General features: G+C 38.1%; 1 protein-coding gene across 26 annotated transcripts in view; it reads left to right on the forward strand.

Moving 5' to 3' along the window:
• CNOT4 (CCR4-NOT transcription complex subunit 4) overlaps positions 1 to 23413 on the forward strand; it is a 147083-nt gene that overhangs the window by 26393 nt on the left and 97277 nt on the right. For 3 of the 26 annotated variants that reach the window (XM_078343699.1, XM_078343704.1, XM_054237669.2), the window contains one exon: positions 3320 to 3418. The exons of the other annotated variants lie outside the window; for them this stretch is intronic. The gene's annotated coding sequence lies outside the window, so the exon portion shown is untranslated. The remainder of the gene's footprint in view (positions 1 to 3319; positions 3419 to 23413) is intronic. 26 annotated transcript variants of the gene reach the window in all.

Below are 23413 nucleotides of genomic sequence, written 5' to 3' on the forward strand. Positions count from 1 at the left end.
TAATTGATTTTTCAAATATTGAACTATCCTTGCATACCTGGAATAAATCCCATTTGGTTGTGGTTTGTAATTTTTTATGTATTGCTTTATTTTATTTTTTTGAGACAGGTTCTTATTCTGTCACCCAGGCTGTAAGGCAGTGGCATGATCATGGCTAACTGTAGCCTTGACCTCCTGGGATCAAGTGATCTTCCCACCTCAGCCTCCAGAGTAGCTGGGAGTACAGGCATGTGGCACCACACCCAGCTAATTTTTAAAAAATTTTGTGGGCCGGGCGCGGTGGCTCAAGCCTGTAATCCCAGCACTTTGGGAGGCCGAGGCGGGTGGATCACGTGGTCAACAGATCGAGACCATCTTGGTCAACATGGTGAAACCCCGTCTCTACTAAAATTACAAAAAATTAGCTGGGCACGGTGGTGCGTGCCTGTAATCCCAGCTGCTCGGGAGGCTGAGGCAGGAGAATTGCCTGAACCTAGGAGGCGGAGATTGCGGTGAGCCGAGATTGCGCCATTGCACTCCAGCCTGGGTAACAGCGAAACTCCGTCTCAAAAAAAAAAAAAAAAAAATTTTGTGGAGATGGGATTCCGCTATGTTGCCCAGGCTGGTCTCAAACTCCAGGGCTCAAGTAGTCCTGCTTTGGCCTCCCAGAGTACTGAGAATATAAGCATAAGTCGATGTTCCCGGCCTAGATTTTATTTGCCAGTATTTTGTTCAGGACTTTTTCATCTACTTTTTTTTTTTATATGGAGTCTCACTGTGTTGCCCGGGCTGGAGTGCAGGGGCACAGTTTCGGCTCACTGCAACTCCGCCTCCCAGGCTCAAGTGATTCTCCTGCCTCAGCCTCCCGAGTAGCTGGGATTACAGGCTCCCATCACCATGCCTGGCTAATTTTTATATTTTTGTTAGAGACCGGGTTTCCACCTACCTCAGCCTTCCAAGGAGGTAGCCTTCCAAGGAGGATTACAGGTGTGAGCCACTGCGCCCGGCCTTCCATCTACTTTTTTTTTTCTTTTTCCCTGAGACAGTCTTGCTCTGTTGCCAGGCTGGAATGCAGTGGCATGATCACGGCTCACTGCAACCTCCGCCTCCCGGGTCCCAGTTCAAGCAATTCTCCCACCTCAGCCTCCCAAGTAGCTGAGATTACAGGCACGAGTACCATGCACAGCTGATTTTTGTATTTTTTAGTAGAGATGGGTTTCACCATGTTGGCCAGTCTGGTCTTGAACTCCTGACCTCGTGATCTGCCTGCCTTGGCCTCCCAAAGTGCTGGGATTACAGGTGTGAGCCACTGCTCCCAACCCTTTCATCTACTTTTATGAGAGGTATTGGTCTGAAGTTTTTCTTTCTTTCTTCTCTTTTTTGTAATGTCTTTGTCTGGTTTTGATACCTTGGTAATATTGACCTCATAAAATCAGTTGAAAAGTGTTCTTTCTTTTTTTCTGAAAGAGATAATATAAAATTAGAGTGAATTCTTTTGTTGTCTGAGTTTTTGAGGTCTTAACCATAAAAATCTTTGCTCAGACCAATGTCCTGATGTGTTTTTTTCTAGTTTTATGTTTTTTGGGTCTTACGTTTCAGTTTCAGTTCATCTTGACTATTTTTTTAATATGGTGAGAGAGAAATCCAGTTTTTTTTTTTTTTTTTTTTTTGCATATAGATACCCAGTTTTCCTAGCACCAATTATTGAAGAGCCTGTGCTTTCTTCAGTGTATGTTCTTGGCACTTACATTGAAAATTAGTTGTCTCTAAATATGTGGAATTACATAAATTAAGCAGATATATATGATTTAGGCATTGTATAATTGTATATTAATCTTATAGCCAGGAATAAAGTGGAAGGAACATTTGTGTTCCTAAAAGATATTTCATGGGACACAGATGAATGCTTCTGCAATGGTTCTAATAGGAATTTGAAACTGTATGATGATGTCACGGCACTTCAGGCTGGGCAACAGAGTAAGACCTCATTTTTTTTTTAATACAACATTTCCAGAATCTGCATTTTTGACAAGATTGAGTGATCAAGTTTGGTAGCCACTGGTTTGAAGGGAATTTAGTCAAATAGGACTGTGTGTAAGCTGAATTGTAGAGAAGATAAATTATGCTAAGGAGTCAGCTCAGATTCCTTTATTACCTATATTAGTAAACCACTTGAAATGGATATTAAAGGGTATATAAAAAGAGAATTCTCGAGTAATATTTAATGGCTAGGATTTAAAAAATGGAGGAGAGTGCTATATGATTATGATCAAGGTTTGTCACTGGGCAGCTGAAAACTTGGTGGACCATTGACAGGAAATCAAAACCCTAGGTGGCATAAAAAGCTCTGGTGGTTATTCTTTACTCTCAGACTACTAGAACTTATTGTTAACAGAAAATAAGGGTAATAATAACAATGGAGAAAATCTTGAAAAGGAAATTAGGAAAACTCATAATTTCAAAATCCTAAAAGAAGCAGCGTTTTTTTTTTTTTTGCAAATCATCTTCTTATTAATATGTGAGCTTTTTTTAAGATAGTAGTTTAAAGCCAATCTGAATACTTTTAATGTTGCTTTTACTTGTTTCTTCATAATTTAGTAATTTAATTGGTTTTAAAGGAATTAAGGAATTTTTCTCATAAAATACATAAACTCTCAAATTCTTTTTTTTTTTTTTTTTGTATAAGTTCTCATTCTGTTACCCAACCTGGAGTGCAGTGGTACGATCTTGGCTTACTGCAGCCTCTGCCTTCCGGGCTCAAGCAGTCCTCCCACCTCAGCCTCCTGAGTAGCTGGGACCACAGGTGCCATGCCCAGCTAATTTTTATATTTTTTATAGAGACCAGGTTTCTCCATGTTGCCAAGACTGATCTCGAACTCCTGAACCCAAGCAATCCTTCTGCCTCAGCCTCCCAAAGTCCTGGGATTACTGGTGTGAGCCACCATGCCTAACCTTTTTTCTTTCTTTCTTTTTTTTGAGTCAAATTCTTAAAAATTGCAAACTTACCAGTTGTGTTGGTGTATTCAGGAAAATTTTTTTTTAATAGATATGGTCAAAATTACATCACTTTATGGGAGAATATTTTAGTTTATTCTGCTTTCAGTCCTTTTAAAAGTTATTTTAAGTATTTTCCCCCAGCATCTTAGTATTTTTAGGATTATTTTGTCAGTTTCAAAGTGTCTATACCAACCTTGCTTTCTGGTGTTTTTGACTAAAATTTATAGCTATTTATATCAGATGGGATAGTCATAATAGCTTTTGAAGATTTTTGTTGAGATTTGGTTGACAATATTTATTTATTTATTTATTTACTGAGACAGGGTTTTGCTCTGTCACCCAGGCTGGAGTACAGTGGTGTGATAGCTGCTCACTGCAACTACCACCTCCTGGGGCTCAAGTGATCCTCCCATCTCAGCCTCCAGAGTAGCAGGGACCACAGGTATGTGCTACCATGCCTGGCTAATTTTTGTATTTTTTGTAAAGACAGGGTCTCTCTAGTTACCCAGGCTGGTCTTGAACTCCTGAACTCAAGCAATCTGAGCCACCGTGCCCAGCTGTATCCTTATAATATCACTTAAAGAACTGTTCAACTTGTAAGCTAAGGGTCATGGCCTGGTTGGTTTTTTATGAATATATTCAATATTCAGAAAAACATTTTACAACCGGTAATTATTATTTCACTATAACTCTAACATACATCTACCATAAATGTGTGTTAAAAATTAGGCAACTGCATTAGTAAGAAATGCCAGTATTTTGGTTCTTATGCTTTTGTTTTGTCTTTTCTTTTTTTTTTCTTTTCGTGGAGAACAGAGTCTCACTATATTGCCCAGGCAGGTCTTGAACTCCTGGGCTCAGGCTATCCTCCCGCCTGAGAGCTGGGATCCCTAAGAGCTGGGATTACAGGCGTGAACCACAGCATCCGGCATTATTTTGGTTCTTAATTAATTACCATAAAAATTAAGAATGATAATCTTAGTTGAGACATTGGGGAATAATAGTAAAGTTACCTAACAACTGGAATAATAAAATATTTCATTCAAACAAGGATGTGAAATCTCATCATGAAAGACAAATTAAGAATTATAATGACTGGAAAAACAGTGAGCAAATATGTTTATTAGTATGTTGATACATATAAATATGTTTTCACAAATTGATATTTATAAATATATAACACCTTTTTATTGATATTTAATAAATATTTGTGTGTATTAAGCATATATCTATTAAAAAATTAACTAGACACTTTCACACACAAGTACATACAGTGTATTAATGTATCAACATAAAATATATATTAGCATAAAATATAAGGTTCATGTGTCTGAGTGGTTCAGATCTTTGAGATAAATATGTAAATTTGGTAATTTCTTTACTATTCAGTGAATCAAGTTTTGTAGAATGAGTTTGTTTCTATTATACTAACATACAGGATGGATTGTATGTTCACATGTGTACATTACTGTATTGTAAACCAAAAGATTGGAAACAGGAGGGTCAGTTATGTATTAAATTATTTGTCCATCTGTATGATGTAATGTGTTGCAGCCATGAAAAAGAATGTAGAGATGCATCTATTAAGATAGAGGAATGTTCAGTCACTTCAATATTATGGTAAGGAAAAAAAGAGAAGAATGCAGTACATTTAATGTGAAAAAGCGTTCAGAACAATGTACACATTCTTTTCAATTAAAAGAGGGCACTACAAGATATATTCGTGAGTGTATGTTTATGTATATATTGAGTATATCTGTAAGAATTCACAAGAATTGTTTACAGTGGTTGTTATTAGGATTTTAAAAGATGGAAAAGATAGAAACAAAAGTTAATGGGTATCCTTTTATTGATTTTGATTCTGATCATTTAGTGAGTAAAAGTAAAATTAATTATTATTATTATTTTCGAGACAGAGTCTTGCTCTGTTACCCAGGCTGGAGTGCAGTGGTGTGATCCTGGCTCACTGTAACTTCTGTCTCCCAGGTTCAAGTGATTCTCCTGCCTCAGCCTCCCAAGTAGCTGGGACTATAGGCGTGCGCCACCACACCCGGATAATTTTTGTATTTTTAACAGAGATGGGATTTCGCCATTGTTGGCCAGCTGGTGAGAACTCCTGACCTCAAGTGATCTGCCCAGCTCAGCCTCCTAAAGTGCTGGGATAGCAGGCGTGAACCACCACACCTGGCCTAAGATTAAATGTTTATAGCATATATATTCATTATAGAATATGTGAAAAATGACAGAATAGAAGAAAAGTCTCCCAGGATAACTATTGGTAAAAGTTTGCTTTGATGTGTTACTTTTATTCTTTTTGTTTGTTTGTTTCTGCAACCGCTGCCTCCCAGGCGCAAGCTATCCTCTCACCTCATCCTCCTGAGTAGCTAGGACTACAGACATGCACCACTATGCTCAGCTAATTTTTTTGTGTTATTTCTAGAGATGGGCTTTTGCCGTATTACCCAGGCTGGTCTGGAACTCCAGAGCCCAAGTGATCTTGTCGCCTTGGCCTCCCCATGAGCTACATACCCAGCTTTTTTTTTTTTTCTACATTTACCACATTATATGACCAGCAGCTTTTTCTTTTTTTAAGAGACAGGATCTTGCTGTGTTGCTCAGGCTGGAGTGCAGTGACATAGTCATAGTTTACTGCAGCCTCAGTCTCCTGGGCTCAAATGATCCTCTGGCTTTAGCCTACCCAATAGCTAGGATACAGGGTGTACCACTATGCCCAGCCCCTTTTAATCTTTTTAGTTTGTAGTATGCTTTTACTTTTTAAATATTAGTTTATTCGGATGGGCATGCATGGTGGCTCACTCCTGTAATCCCAGCACTTTGGGAGGCCAAGGTGGGCGGATCACCTGAGGTCAGGAGTTTGAGACCAGCCTGACCAACCTGGAGAAACCCGTCTCTACTAAAAATACAAAATTAGCTGGGCATGGTGGTGCATGCTTGTAATCCCAACTACTTGGAAGGCTGAGGCAGGAGAATTTCTTGAACCTGGGAGGTGGAGGTTGCGGTGAGCCAAGATCAGGCCATTGTACTCCAGCCTGGGGAACAAGAGCAAAATTCTGTCTCAGAAAAAAAATTAGTTTATTTAAATAACTTACCATAAAATAGTGTTTTACAGTTTTCGTACACTCCATAGCATACTTCCTGAAATGAAATGGGGATGTAAAATGAACTTCCAATCCTCATTTTTAGCAGTCAGTTAATAATTTCATTATAATGACGGGAACGCAATGTGATTGTATTACCACATCAGTTGCCTGGGCTTATGCTGATCTTGTGGATTGGGTGGGTGTCCTCTTCCTTTCTCATGGTTGTGTATCTCTCTCTTTCTCAAAGTTTCGTTGAAGATGACAGCCTCTACTGGTTAGGAAAATCTTTCCCCATTGGATGCTTAGATTTTTCTCAGGGTCTTTTGATGTCATAGATACTGCAGTGATGTATCTTTTTACTACATTTTTTGACCCAGTAGACTGATCCTTGAAGGATGTCAGTACAGTTTAGTCAGTTTTATCAAAATTGATGAATTTTCATCCGAATATTTTATATGAAAAATTACATTGTTTTATTGGTAAATTTTCTACATAGCAGCATTAAATTTTTTCAGACGTTTTTCCCTCATTTTAATTTTTCTATTTTCATTATTGAGGCAGGGTCTTACTCTGTCACCCAGGCTGGAGTGCAGTGGTGTGAACATAGCTCACTGCAGCCCTGTCTTCCTGGACTCAAACTGTCCTCCCACTTCAGACTCCTGAGAAGCTGGGACTACATGTGTGTGCCGCCATGCCTGGCTGATTTTTTATTTTTTGTAATGACAGGGTCTTGCCATCTTAGCCTGACTGGTCTCAAATTCCTGGGCTCAAGCAGTCCTCCTGCTTTGGCCTCCCAAAGTACTGCGATTACAGGTGTGAGCCACCTTGCCCAACTCATTTTTATTTTTCTCAATTATTTTTACTGGGATTATTTTCCTTTTACATTTTAGAATGAACATTTACTTTATTGAACTGATTTTTGCTAATTTTGTAAATTACAGCTTTGTATTTGTTAGTTTTCTTTTGAACTTATACCAAATTCAGTTTTTTTAATTAAAAAAATTTTTTTAACCATTTCACTGCACACTGAGAGTTTTCCTTTGTCAAATATTGCACACTGAAATTCTGTAATCATCAGTTTTTAGATAGCACTGTAGTTTACCAAGTACAATTTTAGTCATGGTATGCTTAATTTTGTTTATTGACTCTGTCCTTGAGTCTCAGAATTTCTTCAGTTCTTTTGTATTTTATTTGTTTCTTCAATCTGAAAATACTGGTCATAATGTTGACCTCTCGGTTTGGAGCCTTCCTGTTCCAGTGATGAGATTGCAAAATGTAAAATTTTGCTTGTTTGTGACTTACTGGAGATTGCTTTGATAAAGTTAATTTTGCAGATTTCATTTATTGTTCTATCACACAGGTAACACCTTTGGAGTACAGGATGGCAATTGGATGCCTCAGATATAGATTTTTACACTGCCTTAAACCAGGCTCTAGCTCATTTAAATTGACTGTTAAATTGTATTACTGACTCTGAAATGCTAGGCAAGGTTGAAACAGTGCACATTTCTTTTAAATTTTTTGTGTAAGTAAAATTTCTAGACATGAAATTACTAGATCAGAGAATATTACCATCATTATGTTTTTTGCATTGTATTAATTTTCAAAAAGATTGAGACTATTTGTAATGTCAGCAGTTATAAGCATTTCAATTTTAAGATATTTTCTTTAAAATTAAGTGTCACTATATTAAAATATTTTACCGAATGAACTAAGAGTAAAAGGGTCTTGTGAATTTGCTTTCATTTACGTTTTCAGTTATTTTGTATGGAAATTTAATAAGAACAAGAAGTCAGAAGCAGGTTAGAGACATGCTAAACTTAAACTCCTAGCCAGAGCATTTGGCTATGCAGACTACTATGCACTGCATTAGTGTTTTGAATCTAAACCAGTTTAGGCCAGGTGCAGTGGCTCACACCTGTAAACCTAGCACTTTGGGAGGCCAAGGCGGGCAAATCACTTGAGGTCAGAGGTTCAAGACCAGCTTGGCCAACATGATGTGAAAACGCATATTTATTAAAAATAAGCTGGGTGTGGTGGCCCCCACCTGTAGTTCCAGCTACTTGGGAGGCTGAGGCAGGAGAATTGCTCAAACCCGGGCGATGGAGGTTGCAGTGAGCCCAGATCACACCTCTGTACTACAGTCTGGGTAACAGAGAGATTCTGTCTCAAGAATAAAAGAAAAAAGAAAGGCTGAGTGTGGTAGCTCATGTCTGTAATCCCAGCACTTTGGGAGGCTGAGGTTGGTGGATCACGAGGTCAGGAGTTCAAGACCAGCCTGGCCAAGATGGTGAAACCCCATCTTTGCTAAAACTACAAAAATTAGCTGGGCGTGGTGGCAGGTGCCTTTAATCCCAGCTGCTTGGGAGGCTTAGGCAGGAGAATCGCTTGAACCTGGGCAGCAGAGGTTGCAGTGAGCTGAGATTGCACCACTTCACTCCAGCCTTGGTGACAGAGTGAAACTCCATCTCAAAAAACCCCCCAAAAAACAAAAAACAAAACCCAGTTTAAAAATTAAGATTAATTATTAGCATGATAAAATAGAGTGTCCCTGGAAAGAAAGCCATAAAGATTACTATTCTACTCTTGGAATGGGGGAGTTTGTGCTTTTGTCTTAATGTCTTTCTAGAGTCTACTCTTATCTTGCAATTTGACAGTCACTGTGCGTAAATGTCTGTCGCATGTACACTCTCTCTCTTGCTTTCTTGCTTCCTTTCTCCCTCTTAGTCTCTCTTGCCCAGGCTGGAGTGCAGTGGCATTATGTAGGCTCACTGCAACCTCCTTCTCACTTTAGCCTTCCAAGTAGCTGGGACTATAGGCATGTACCACCATGCCTGGCTAATTTTTGAATTTTTTGTAGAGATAGGATTATGCCATGTTGCCCAGGCTCATCTCAAACTTGTGGGCTCAAGGGATCCACCTGCCTTGGCCTTCCAAAATGTTGGGGTTACAGGTGTGAGCCACCACGCCTGGCCTATATTTTAATCCTTTGTCAAATTAGTAATTCTTCAATAAATTTTTCAGAGAAATAAATGGAAAACAGTTTCTGTCATGTTTATTAGTTTTTCTTTCTTTTTTTTAACTTAAAAATTAAAAAAAATATTTTTTTTTACCCTAACAAAAAAATATTAGGGTAGCTCTATTTTTTCCTTATTGCTTTTGAATGTGGTATTTAAATTGTAAGTAACTTAAGAGATGCTTGGAAATGGTCTTTTAAAATAAGGCATATTACTAGTTCATTTATTGAAAAATAAGGAATACTTATATGGGAGATTGAGTGAATATTTACTTTCCTATTTATGACACTTTAAGGACTCTTATTCAAATATCCAAGCCCACAATTTTTAAAAAACTAGATTCTAAGGTACATTAATCAGTCTTTTTTTAAAATATCAGTAAGACTCTAAATTGTATAATTGTATTTGCAGTGCATTTTTTGTTTTCAAGAACTCGGCTGGGGTGTAGTGGTATGATCATAGCTCACTGCACCCTCGACCTCCTGGATTCAAGCAGTCGTCCCACCTCAGCTTCCTATGTAGCTGGGACCACGCTCACATGCAATCATACCCGACTAATCTTTGGATTTTTTGTAGAGACAGGGTCTCCCTGTGTTGCCCAGGCTGATCTTGAACTACAGGGCTCAAGTGATCCATCCACTTCAATCTCCCAAAGTGTTAGGATTGTAGGTATGAGCTATTGCAACCGGCCTATATTTGCATTTTTTAAAAGATTTATTTTGTGCTTTTAACCTTTGTTTAGATTTTTTTTTTTGAGGCGGAATCTCACCCTCTCTCCCAGGCTGAAGTGCAGTGGCATGATCTCAGCTCACTGCAGCCTTCACCTCTCAGGTTCAAGCAATTCTCCTGCCTCAGCTTCCTGAGTAGCTGGGATTATAGATGGCTGCCACCACACCTGGCTAATTTTTGTGTGTGTGTGTGTGTTTCTTTTTAGTAGAGACAAGGTTTCACCAGGCTGGTCTCTAACTCCCAACCTCAGGTGATCCACCCACCTTGGCCTCCCAAAGTGCTGGGATTACAGGCATAAGCCACCGCTCCTGGTCCTTGTTTAGAATTTTGTATAATTTTTATGTTGCATATTTAAGTTTCTTTGTTATCTCTCTTTAATTTCCTTTGGAGCCAATTATTGTTATCTCTTAGGGCCAATTCGAAAGGGTTAAAAGCTGTGAGATGCTATGACCTACTTACGGTGAGGATCACTTAATATATTTTTTATATATATTTATATATATGTTTTTGAGATAGGGTCTTACTCTGTGGCCCATGCTGGAGTACAGTGGTGTGATATCAGCTCACTGCAACTTCTGCTTCCCAGGCTCAAGCACTACTCCTGCGTCAGCCAGCCAAGTAGCTGGGGCTACAGGCATGTGCCACCATGCCTGGCTAATTTTTGTATTTTTAGTAGAGATGGGTTTCACCATGTTGCTCAGGCTGGTCTTGAACTCCTGAGCTCAAGTGATCCACCTGCCTTGGCCTCCCAATCCCTGTGCTGGGATTACAGGAGTGAGCCACCATGCCTGGCCAATGTATTTTGTTTAGCAAGGTCTCATTCAGCTAGTCAGCATGCCTTCCAGCTCTCTGCTAGGCATAGGAACACTGCTCAAGGTGCCAATATATTGGCTAGCAAAGCGACAAGGTTAAGGTGTATAACATAAGTTACTGTGGAATAATACAAGTCATAGTATACGCAGGAGCTGTAGAGTTCAGAGAATGGAAGAATGTATTGGTCAGTAATTTACTTTCCATTATCTTCAACTGGCTGTTAAAAGACAAAAATTAAAATAAATACATATGTACATAAAATAATTTACTTTCGAGACTACTATTCTGCCTGTAACTTTATCTTTTGATAATCTTGCTTCCCAAAACAGAATTTTATCAGATTCCTTTAAACTTAGTCTTTGATTCTTTTATACATACTTATTGCAATTTCAGTTACGAAAATGCTGCTTTTAGGCATGTGTCACAAGTCTCATAATAATAATTGCAAAATGTTCTACAGTTTAATAATGGTTTTTTTGAGGACCCTCAGATTTTATAAGATTATAATGAAGTGTCTTAACTTTCTTAAAAGTATCAACTTTTTTCAGTTGTTTGGCCTCTCAATGAATTGGCATGCCTAGTGACTATGTTTTAAATCAGAATCTCTTATCTCTGTTTCCATACTGTCACCCAGTCCTCTCACTGAAGGTTTACTGGGTAATTTATCATAACTGTCCAGAGTTTATGAGGGTTTAGAGTTGTAGGATATGTTCTAAAAGACTACCCTTTCTCCTTCCCTCACTGCACTGTTGGGTGCTTTACTTCCCTTCAAGTTTTCACCACTAGCTGAACTAGTGTCAAATTTTATATAGCAGGCTTAGCTTTAAGGGTTCTCCAGGCATGGAATTAAGTAGAGATTTTGTTCATGGCTTAAAAATTTGTTTTAAGGTTGAGGTAAATTATATACAATGAAATACATAATCTTAAGTGGTAAATGAGTTTTGACAAATGTATGCACGTTTATAACCCACATCTTTATCAAGATATAGAACGTTTCCATCACCCCAGAAGCTTCCCTCATGCTTCCTCCTACTCAGTATCTGTTTCCCAGATTCAACCTTTGTTCTGATTCTGTCACTAGAACTTAGTCGTAGCTGTTACGGAGTTTTATATAAATGGAATAATTTTGTGACTGGCTTCTTTTACTTAGCATAATGCTTTCCAGATTTGTTCATGTTTCATCTATTAGCACTTCTTTTTTTTATTAATGAGTAGTATTTAGTATTCTGTTGAATGAGTATACCACAGTTGGTTTATTTATTTACATGATTTACATGTTGGTGGCCATTGAGTTGTTTTGTTTTTTTTTTAAGACAGAGTCTAGCTCTGTCACCCACACTGGAGTACAGTTGCATGATCTCAGCTCACTGAAACCAGTTCACTGTGCCTGGCCAGATGGACATTGAGGTTCTTTCTATTTTGGCTATTATGAATAAAGCTGCTTATGAACAGGTCATGCATGGTAGCTTACATCTGTAAATCCAAGCACTTTGGAAGGCTGAGGTAGGAGGATAGCTTGAGCCCAGGAGTTGTAGACCAGCCTGGGCAACACAGTGAGACTTGATCTCTACAAAAAAAAACCTAAGAAACTAGGAGAGCAAGGGGTTGTGTGTGCCTGTGGTCCTAGCTACTCAGGAGGCTGAGGTGGGAGGATTGCTTGAGCCTGGGAGGTCAAGGTTGCAGTGAGCCATGATCGCACCACTGCTCTCCAGCCTGGGTGACAAAGTGAGACCCTGTCTCAAAAACCACCAGGCTGGGTGTGGTGGCTCATACCTATATTCCCAGCAATTTGGGAGGCTGAGGCGGGCGGATCCCTTGAGGCCAGGAGTTGGATACCAGCCTGACCAACATGGCAAAACCCCATCTCTACTAAAAATACAAAAAATTAGCCAGGTATAGTGGCGCACACCTGTAGTCTCAGCTACTTTGGAGGCTTAGGCAGGAAAATTGCTTGAACCCAGGAGGTGGAAGTTGCAGTGAGCCAAGATCACGCCATGCACTCCAGCCTGGGCAACAGACCAAGTCTGCGTCTCAAAAAATAAAACACACAAAAAATACACAACAGAAGCCTACTTATGAACATTTATGTGTAAGCCCTTTTCTGGATGTATGTTTTCATTTTTCTTAGGTTAATATATAGAATTGGAATTGCTAGGCCATGGGAAGTATATGTTTAAAACTAATTTCCTCTGGACCATAGTGATAGGGGGGAATGGAGGTGAGAGGTAAGTCAAGGCTATACTATAAATGACCTTATTGTTCATATGAAGTAGAGTTTTATCCCAAGTTTAAAAAAAGCCATGGAAGTGGTGTAGGAGAATAAAACTATCAAATTACATTTTTACACCTGACTGCCTTTTGAAGACTGAGTTAAAGGTGAAGCTGAAGGAGGAAGATCCAGTGAAGAGGATATGTCAGTTAGGACTCTGTTGCAAAGAGCATAAAACTTGACCAAACTAGCTTAAACAGAAAGAAAATTTTTGTTTCACATAAATGAGAAGATCAGGAAGTGTCGTTCATTCTCAAATCCTTAAATACTAAATATGTCTGATTCCAAAATTTGTATTTCATCAGCTCTCATATCTCTTCTGAACTCTAGATATGTTCTTCAAGAGAGCCTCATGTGAGAAAAGTGCCTGATATATGTACTAAATAATAAATAATGTGATGAATAAATGAATGTTTGTGGGCATCCCTGGGAGTCATACTGGGAATCAACTTGAAACTTCCTGCTCTTCCTTTACCATCATCAGTCAGCATGTATTCTCCTGACAGATTATTTGTCAGATTTGTTCAGTTTTCTCAGTCTTCACTACCATTACGCCCCTGATTTCTTTCCTTCCCTTCTTGAGAACCTTCTGTGGTCTTCATATGTTGTGGCTTTCTCCATTACAGTCTCTAAAGGTTGGAGTTACTTAGGCCTTGGTCCCATATCCTTTTCTCTTTGCACCCTTTTTTGGATGGAAGATGAATATTAAAAAAAGAAGATAATAAGTATAATATGAAAAGTAAGGCATAGAGTTTTGAAATGATTCTGATATATAGTGAACTACATGCTAATTTGCTATAAGGAGAAAGTGGAAAATATGCCAACAGGTAGTCTAAACAAAAGTTCAGGGACAGAATAGATGTGTGTGTGTGTGTGTGTGTGTGTGTGTGTATATATATATATATATATATATATATATATATATTTTTTTTTTTTTTTTTTTTTTTTTTTTTGAGACAAGAGTCTCACTTGTTACCCAGGCTATAGTGGATTGCAGTGGCATGATCTTGGCTCACTACAACCTCTGCCTCCCCAGTTGAAGCGATTCTCATATCTTTTTGTAATTAAAAAAACTTTTTTTTTAGAGAGGATCTTGCTCTGTAATCCCATCTGGAGAGCAGTGGCATGATCATAGCTCACTGCAGCCTCAAACCCCTGGGCTCAAGAGAGCCTTCTGGAACTACAAGTGCGAGTCACCATGCTCTGCTAATTTATTTTTTATTTTTGTGGCGATGGGGTCTTGTTATATTGTTCAGGCTGGTTTTGAACTCCTGACCTCAAGCAATTTTTTCATCTCAGCCTCCCAAAGTGCCAGGATGACAGGCATGACTGTTCCAGGCCCCAGAAATTTTATGTCTTTACATCATAGACTATTGACTAAGAAGGCTGACTCACAGCGACGATGGGGAAAGTAGTGGCAGCATGGAATAGACAGATATGCACAGTCGTTTGCAAAGCTATGTTTAGAACATAGTTGATAAATTTTGAAATCTTGAAGAACCTGAAATTTGCCTGTGAAAATAGAGCGAAGGTCACAGAGTCTATAGTAAATTTATTAATCATTAATACTTCTTCCTTGAGCAGCGTCATCATCATCATCATTATCATGAATGCCTAGTATTATATCTGATACATAGTGTGTGCCTAATAGGATCTGCCATTTTAAAAGGAGTTAAACTTCAGTTTCCTGGAAAATTCACAGATGGTGAAAGATAAAAGTAAACATTACTAAAAACGGAAATGCTCTCTGTCCTAGAAATGGAAATGTACAGTTATGCATCACTTAACAATATGGCTAGTTCTGAAAAAAATGCATCGTTAGTTTGTTGTTGTGTGAACGTCATGGAGTGTACTTACACAAACCTAGATGGTACAGCCTACTGTACATCTAGGCTATATGGTATAGCCTATGCTCCTAGGCTGCAAACCCATACAGTATGTTGCTGTACTGAATACTGTAAGCATTTGTAACACAATGGTATTTGTGTATTACACATATCTAAACATGAAAATGGTATAGTAAAAATATGATAAAAATATTAAGAAATGGTATTTCTTAATAGTGCATTTACCATGAATGGAGCTTGTAAGACTGGAAGTTGCTCTGGATGAGTCAGTGAGTAAGTGTTGAGGGAATATCAAGGCCTAGGATATTACACTGCTGTAGATGCTATAAACACTGTACAGTTAGGCTACACTGAAGTTATATTACCTTAGTTTGCTTTAACATTTTTACATTATACTTTTTTTTTTAAGACAAAGTCTTGCTATGTTGTCCAGGTTATACAGAGTGCAGTGATGTAATCTCGATTCACTGCAGCCTTTGCCTTTCAGTCCTGAGAAGCTAGGGTTACAGCTGCATGCTACCATGCCTGGCTAATTTTTGTATTTTTAGTAGAGACAGGGTTTTACCATGTTCTCAAACTCCTGACCTCACATGATCTGCCTGCCTCGGCCTCCCAAAGTGCTGGGATCACAGGCGCGAGCCACCGTATGTGGTCTACATTATAAACTTTTTAATTTAAAAAAACGTTTTAGTTTTTATAATAACACTTAGCTTAAAACACATATGTACAAAAATTTTTCTTTATGGTGTTACCCTGTAAGCTATTTCTATTTTAATTTTGTATTCTTATTTGTTTGTTTGTTTATTTATTGAGATGGAGTTTTGCTTTCTTGCCCAGGCTGGAGTGCAGTGGCGCTATCTCAGCTCACTCCATCCTCTGCCTCCCAGGTTCAGGTGATTCTCCTGCCTCAGCCTCCAGAGTAGCTGGGATTACAGGTACTTCCCACCAGCTATATTTTTGTAGTTTTAATGGAGCTGGGGTTTCACCATGTTGGTCAGGCTGGTCTCGAACTCCTGACCTCAGGTGATCCACCCGTGTTGGCCTCCCAGAGTGCTGGGATTATAGGCACGAGCCACTGCACCTGGCCTTACTTTAATTAAAAAAAAAAACACAAAAACTTTTGTTACACACACATGCACACACATGCTTGCTTACATTATTAGCCCAGACCTACACAAGGTCAGGATCATCACCATCATCTTCCACTTCCACATCTTGTCCCACTGGACATGGAGCTGTCATCTCCTGTGATAACAGTGCCTTCTTCTGGAATATTTCCTTAAGGACCCACCTCAGGCTGTTTTACAGTTAACTTTTTTTCATAAGTAGAAAGGAGTACACTCTAAAATAATGATAAAAAGTGTAAAGGCATAAACCAGTAACATTGTTGTTTATTATTATCAAGTATTACATACTTAGGGATCTTGGAATGTATTCACCTTGGATAGGAGGGGACTTGAATTGAGTAATTATGAATTACTGATCTCTGCCATAAATACAGTAATGTGAGTGTATGTTGTGGGAGTGGCAGTCGCATGTATATGCACATATTTGATGTGGGTGGAGATTCCAGGGGAAGATTCAATCTAACAGGAATAGAAAAAAAATACTCCATTAAAATGGGCATGTGATTGGATTTTAATTCATTTATATAAATATAAACATGTAAATGAATAAAACAGTGAACCCTGTTCTTTTATTTAAAATTAATTTGTTAAAACCATAGAGCAGCAGCTTAGGGAATACACTAGATCTATTAAAACTCTGTTTTAATAGTCCAGCTATCTTCCAAATTAGCTGTGATAATTTAGTGCATCAATAACAATCTGATGTATAAAATAATAGTTTGTATACAAAGAAGTACTCTAATTCAGATTTCTCTTCCAATTCAAATTAGTAGCTTTCTTATACCTTAGGAATAACCTTGTGCAATATCTTTAGATATTTCTGGTCATTACTAGACACTAAAAGCCATTTGTTAACAGTAAATATCAAAACGTTGGGCTTTATTAAATAGCAGCAGTTTCTTGAGAATGATGACAGACTTAAATTTTAGAATTATAAATTTATTTTTTATTTTTAAAATTTATTTTTTTATTTAATAGTATTATAGAATGTTGATTAGCATTTTATTCCTATTGCAGATTATCACCTTTTTTTTTTTTAACTTTTAGGTTTGGGGGCACATGACAAGATTTGTCACATGGGTAAACACATATCACATCACCCAAATATTAAGCCCAGTACCCAATAGTTATCTTTTCTGCTCTCCTCCCTCTTTCCACCCTCCCCACTTCCCCCTCAAGTAGACCTGTGTCTGTTTTTTCCTTCTTTGTGTTCATAAGTTTTTATCATTTAGCTCACACTTAGAAGTGAGAACATGCAGTATTTGGCTCTCTGTTCCTGCATTAGTTTGCTAAGAATAATAGCCTCCAGCTCTATACGTGTTCTCACAAAAACATGATTTGTTCTTTCTATGACTGCATAGTATTTCATGGTGTATATATACCACATTTTAAAAATGTAATCTGCCATTGATGGGCATTTAGGTTGATTTCATGTCTTTGCTATTGTGAATAGCGCTGCAGTGAACATTCATTTGCATGTGACTTTATGGTAGAATGATTTATATTCCTGTGGGTATATACCAGTAATGTGATTGCTGGGTTGAATGGTAGTTCTGCCTTTAGCTCTGAGGAATTGCCATACTGCTTTCCACAACGGTTGAACTAATTTATATTCCCATCAGCAGTGTATAAGTGTTCCCTTTTCTTCTTGCCAGAATCTGTTGTTTTTTGACTTTTTAATAATCGCCATCCTGACTGATGTGAGATGTTATCTCATTGTGGTTTTGATTTGCATTTCTCTAATCATCAATGATGTTGAGGGTTTTTTTTTTCCTGTTGCTTTTTTTCCTGATGCTTGTTGGCTGCTTGTATGTCTTCTTTGAGAAGTGTCTGTTCGTGTCCTTTGCTCATTTTTTAATGAGGTTGTTTTTTTTCTTTTAAATTTGTTTGTTTCTTATAGATGTTGGATATTAGACCTTTGTCAGATGCATAGTTTATGAATATTTTCTCCCATTCTGTAGATTATCTGTTTACTCTGTTGATAGTTTCTTTTGCTGTGCAGAAGCTCTTAAGTTTAATTAGAACCCGCTTGTCCTTGTCAATTTTTACTTTTTTTCCAATTGGTTTTGGTGTCTTTGTCTTGAAATCTTTGCCAGTTCCTACATCAAGAATGGTATTTGTCTAGGTTGTCTTCCAGGGTTTTTATAGTTTTGGGCTTTCATTTAAGTCTTTAATCCATCTTGAGTTCGTTTTTGATTTGTGTATGGAGATATACAAGGAGATTAATGGTGTAAGGAAGGGGTCCAGCATCATTTTACCTGACCTCAAACTATACTACAAGGCTACAGTAATCAAAACAGCATGGCACTGGTAGAAAAACAGGCATATAGACGAATGGAACAGAAGAGAGAACCCAGAAATAAGGCTGCACATCTACGGCCATCTGTTCTTTGACAAAGCTGATAAAAACAAGCAAAGGGGAAAAGGTTGGCTAACCAATAAATGGTACTGGGATAACTGACTAGCCATATCCAGAAGATTGCAGTTTATCACATTATTTAATCCCTTTAAAATATGTTGCTTAACTACAAGAGGTTTAATATAATCATTTTGCATTTTTAGAGTTTTAGAATGGGGAGGGATCTTAGAGGTTTATCTAATATAACCTCTTCATTTTACTGATAGAAGCTTAGGTCTGCAGAAACCTATGACTTCACCAACTTCTCAAAACTAGTTATTTTAAGAATCCAATACTGTAACCTGGATCTGCTATACACATCTTATTTTCTAATGTTTTCTAATTTGAATCTAATTGAAATAAATAATGTGCCTAATATTTGCATGTTCAGAGGTCTTCATTAGTAAGAAAATCTTCAGAAGCTATAATGGGCGAAAGTATTAGGAAGTATTCAAGTATTTAAGTATTCAAGTATTAGGAAGGAATCAAGTTTCCTATGAGAGGAAGGGTCTTTGTGACACATGGTTAACTCTTTAGTCTTTTATTATTTCATTCCTTTCATCTCTTTTTTCTCCTGGATCCCCCTACCCTCTTCTCTCTTAGAGTGCAGATGGGATGACCGTAAAGTGGACCTGTTAGAGCAGACCAGAATAGGGAGATTGGATTGAAGGAGATGGGGCAAAATTGGTAGGTTAATTATATTTTGTAACTTCCTAAGCTGGTTCTTATGTTCTAGCACAGTTGCTGGAAACTGAAGGAACTAAAAACAGTAGATTTTTTTTAGAAGCACTCTGCACTCCACTCAAGTTGGTAATATTTTAAAAGTTGTGGAATTCTCTTAGTCTTCTAACTTACACCTATGAAGTCTGCCTTCTGTGTTTTCTCTTTTAAAAGTTTTCATTTTTTTTTAACCTTTTCTTTATCCTTCTGTTCAAACATCATTTGCTTAGTGATTTTTTTTTTAAAAAAAGGGAATAGAAAATATTAAAGTGAATATACTCTTAAGATAGATATTCTTTCTTTTAATCTCTGGACCATCACAGATCTTATCCTTGTTTAAAGAGAAGAGTTTGCTGAAGTGGTTAAAAATATTTTACTGAAATTTTATTTTGGTGATAAAAGACAAAGTTAGTTTTTAAAATTTTTATATTTGCCCTGCTTCTTTTTTTTTTTTTTTTGAGATGGGGGTTTCACTCTGTCACCCAGGCTAGAGTGCATTGGTGTAATTTCGGCTCACTGCAGCCTCTGCCTCCTGGAGCAATTTCCCACCATAGCCTCCTGAGTAGCTGGAATTACAGGGATGTGCCACCATGTCTGGCTAATTTTTTCATTTTTAGTAGAGACAGGGTTTTTCCATGTTGGTGAGGCTGGTCTCGAACTCCTGACCTCAGGTGATCCACCTACCTTGATCTCCCAAAGTGCTGGAATTGCAGGCATGAGCCACCACACCTGGCCTCTGTTTATTTCCAAAGATTTAATAGGTAAAGCAGAGACAGGCTGTGATGAGGACAATTAGATGATGATACTCCTGTAGCTGTGAGTCATTTTGTAGCCACAACTGGGTGTACATGACTTGTTAGGAACAGCCTTTCAGGGATTATCTTCTGAATATTTGATAAAAGTAGTTGATAAGTTATGAACATTAGCAAAACCATTTATTCTAATAAACATCTTTAAAATTGCTCATTTCTTTTATATACACTAGATTTCATAAAAATTTAAATTAAAAATTTTGATTAGTCTGTGTGTAAGTGACAATTTAAAGAAGATATATGAAATTTATTTCTTAAATGTAGCTAAGAATCATTATAGTAGACTTAGAAAACATATGGTGACGGGCGCATACCACCTAAAGTTGTGGGGTAACTTTCTGTCTTCACAGATCTTTGTAGAATGTGATCTAAACCAGGTGTTGGCAAACTATGGCCTGCAGGCCCCATCCAATTCACGGACTTTTTTGTAAAGTCCATGAGCTAAAAATGGTTTTTACATTTTTACAGGTTTGTAAAAACAAAACAGAATATAGAACAGAGATTGTATGTGGCCTACATAGCCTGAAATACCTACAATCTGGCCCTTGCAGAAAAAAATTATTGAATCTTGAAGAAAGCTCTACATGGCCAGTCACAAAGAACCATAACAGGCAATTCAGAATTACAGGCTTAACATGCTTTATTGTGTACTGCTTTAACAAGTGCTTCATAGATACTGTGTTTTTTTTCAAATTGAAGGTTTGTGGCAACCCTGTGTCAAGCAAGTCGATCAGTGCCATTTTCAACAGCATATACTCGCTTCATGTTTCTGTGTCACGTTTGGGTAATTCTCACAGTATTTCAAACTTTGTAATTATTAGTATATCTATTATGGTGATCTCTGGTCAGTGATCTTTGATGTTACTATTATAGCTGTTTTGAGGTACTGGGAACTACACCTATGTAAGATGGCGAACTTAGTTGATACATGTTGTGTGTTCTGACTGCTCTGCTGAGTGACCATTGCCTTGTTTCTCTCCCTTTGGGTCCTCCCTATTCTCTGAAACACAACAATATTGAAATTAGATCATTTTCTTTCTTTCTTTTTTTTTTTTTTTTTTGAGACAGAGTCTTACCCTGTTGCCAGGCTGAAGTGCAGTGATGCTATCTCAGTGAGAATCATGCCTCAGCCTCCCAAGTAGCTGGGACTACAGGTGCACGCCACCACGCCCAGCTAATTTTTCTATTTTTGGTAGAGATGGTATTTCACTATGTTGGCCAGGATGGTCTCAGTATTTTTCTAAGTGTTCAAAGGAAAGAATCACACAACTCTTACTTCATATCAAAAGCTGGAAATGAATTAAGTTCAGTAAAGAAGGCATGTCAAAAACCTCATGAGATAGGCCAAAAAGTAGGGCTTTTGCATCCAACAGCCAAGTTTCGAATGCAAGGGAAAACTTGAGGGAAATTGGAAGTGCTACACCAGTGAACACATGAATGATAAGAAACAAAACAGCCTTATTGCAGACACGGAGAAAGTTTGAGTCATCTACCTAGAATATGAAACCAGATACATAATTTCCTTAAACCACAGCCTAATCCAGAGCAAGGCTCTAACTCTCTTCCATTGTATGAAAGCTGAGAGAAGTAAGAGAGCTACAGAAGAAAAGTTTGAAGCTAGCTGAGATTGGCTCATGATGTTTAAGGAAGGAAGCCATTTCCATAACGTAAAAGTGCTAGGTGAAACAGCAAGTGCTGATATAGAAACTGTAGCCAATTATGTGGAAGATATAGCTAAAATCATGGATGAAGATGACTACACTAAATGGATTTTCAATGTAGATGAAACAGCCTTCTATTGGAAGAAGATACCGTCTAGGATTTTGATTACTAGAAAGAAGTCAGTGCCTGGCTTCAAAGCTTCAAAGGGTAGGCTGACTCTTATTAGGGGTTAATTTACCTGGAGACTTCAAGTTGAAGTCAGTGCCCATGAACTATTCAGAACCTTAGGAATTACAATAAATCTACCCTGCCTATGCTCTATAAATGGAACAACAAAGCCTGGCTGACAGCATATCTGTTTATAACATGGTTTTGGGAATGTTAAGCCTACTGTTGAGACCTAGTGCTCAGTAAAAAAAGATTCCTTCTAAACTAGTATTGCTCATTCCCCTGGTCACCTGAGAGCTTTGATGGAGATGTACAAGGAGGTTAGTGTTGTTCTTATGCCACAACATCTATTCTGCAGTCCATGGATCCAGGAGTAATTTTGAGTTTCACGTCATCTTATTTAAGAAATACAATGTTCATAAGGCTATAGTTGCTATAGATAGTGGATCCTCTAATGAATCTGGGCAAAGTAAATTGAAAACCTTCAGGAAAGGATTCATCATTCTTGAAGCCATTAATAACCCCTGATTGATGGGAGGTAAAAATAACAACGTTTGCAGGAGTTTGGAAGAAGTTGATTTCATCTCTCATGGATTACTTTGAGAGGTTTAAGCCTTCAGTGTAAGCATTAACTGCAGATATGGTAGAAATAGCAAGAGAACTAGAATTACAAGTAGAGCCTGAAGATGTGACTGAATTGCTGCAGTCTCATGATAAAATTTGAACAGATGAGGAGTTGCTTTTTAAGAATGAGCAAAAAAAGTGGTTTCTAGAGATGGAAATTTCTCCCAGTGAAGATACTGTGAATATTGTTGAAATGACAACAAAAGATTTAGAATATTTCATAAACTTATTGACAAAGCAGTGAGGGTTTGAGATGATTGTCTCCAATATTGAAAGAGGTTCTACTGTGGGTAAAATGCTATCAAACTATCACATGCTACAGAGAAATCTTTCATGAAAGAGAATCAGTGGATGTGGCAAACGTTATTGTTGTCTTATTTTAAGAAACTGCTGGAGCTACTCCATCTTTCAGCAACCACTACTCTGATCAATCAACCGCCATCAACAAGACCCTCCACCAACAAAAAGACTGATTGTCTCAAGGCTCAGATGATCTTAGCATTCTTTAGCAATAAAGTGTTTTAATATTAAGGTGTATACATTATTTTCTAGACATAATGCTATCGAATATGCAATATACTACAGTATAGTGTAAACATACTTTTTTTTTTTTTTTGAGACAGAGTCTCACTCTGTCGCCAGGCGCCAGGCTGGAGTGCAGTGGCACAATCTCAGCTCACTGCAACCTCTGCCTCCCGGGTTCAAGCAATTCTCCTGCCTCAGCCTCCCAAGTAGCTGGGACTACAGGTGTGCGCCACCACGCCCAGCTAATTTTTATATTTTCAGTAGAGACAGGGTTTCACCATGTTGGCCAGGATGGTCTCTATCTCTTGACCTCGTGATCCGCCCACCTCGGCCTCCCAAAGTGCTGGGATTACAGGCTTAAGCCACCTCGCCTGGCCACTTTTTTTTTTTTGAGATGGAGTCTTGCTCTGTTGCCAGGCTGGAGTACAATGGTGTGATCTCGGTTCACTGCAACCTCCGACTCCCTGATTCAAGCAATTCTCCCTAGTAGCTGGGATAACAGGTACACGCCACCATGCCCAGCTATTTTTTTTATTTTTAGAAGAGATGGGGGGTTTCACCATGTTAGCCAGGATGGTCTGAATCTCCTGACCTCGTGATCTGCCTGCCTCGGCCCCCTAAAGTG

The sequence above is a fragment of the Callithrix jacchus genome, chromosome 11 (assembly GCF_049354715.1).
Source record: "Callithrix jacchus isolate 240 chromosome 11, calJac240_pri, whole genome shotgun sequence".
In the NCBI taxonomy this organism is placed as follows: Eukaryota; Metazoa; Chordata; class Mammalia; order Primates; family Cebidae; genus Callithrix; species Callithrix jacchus.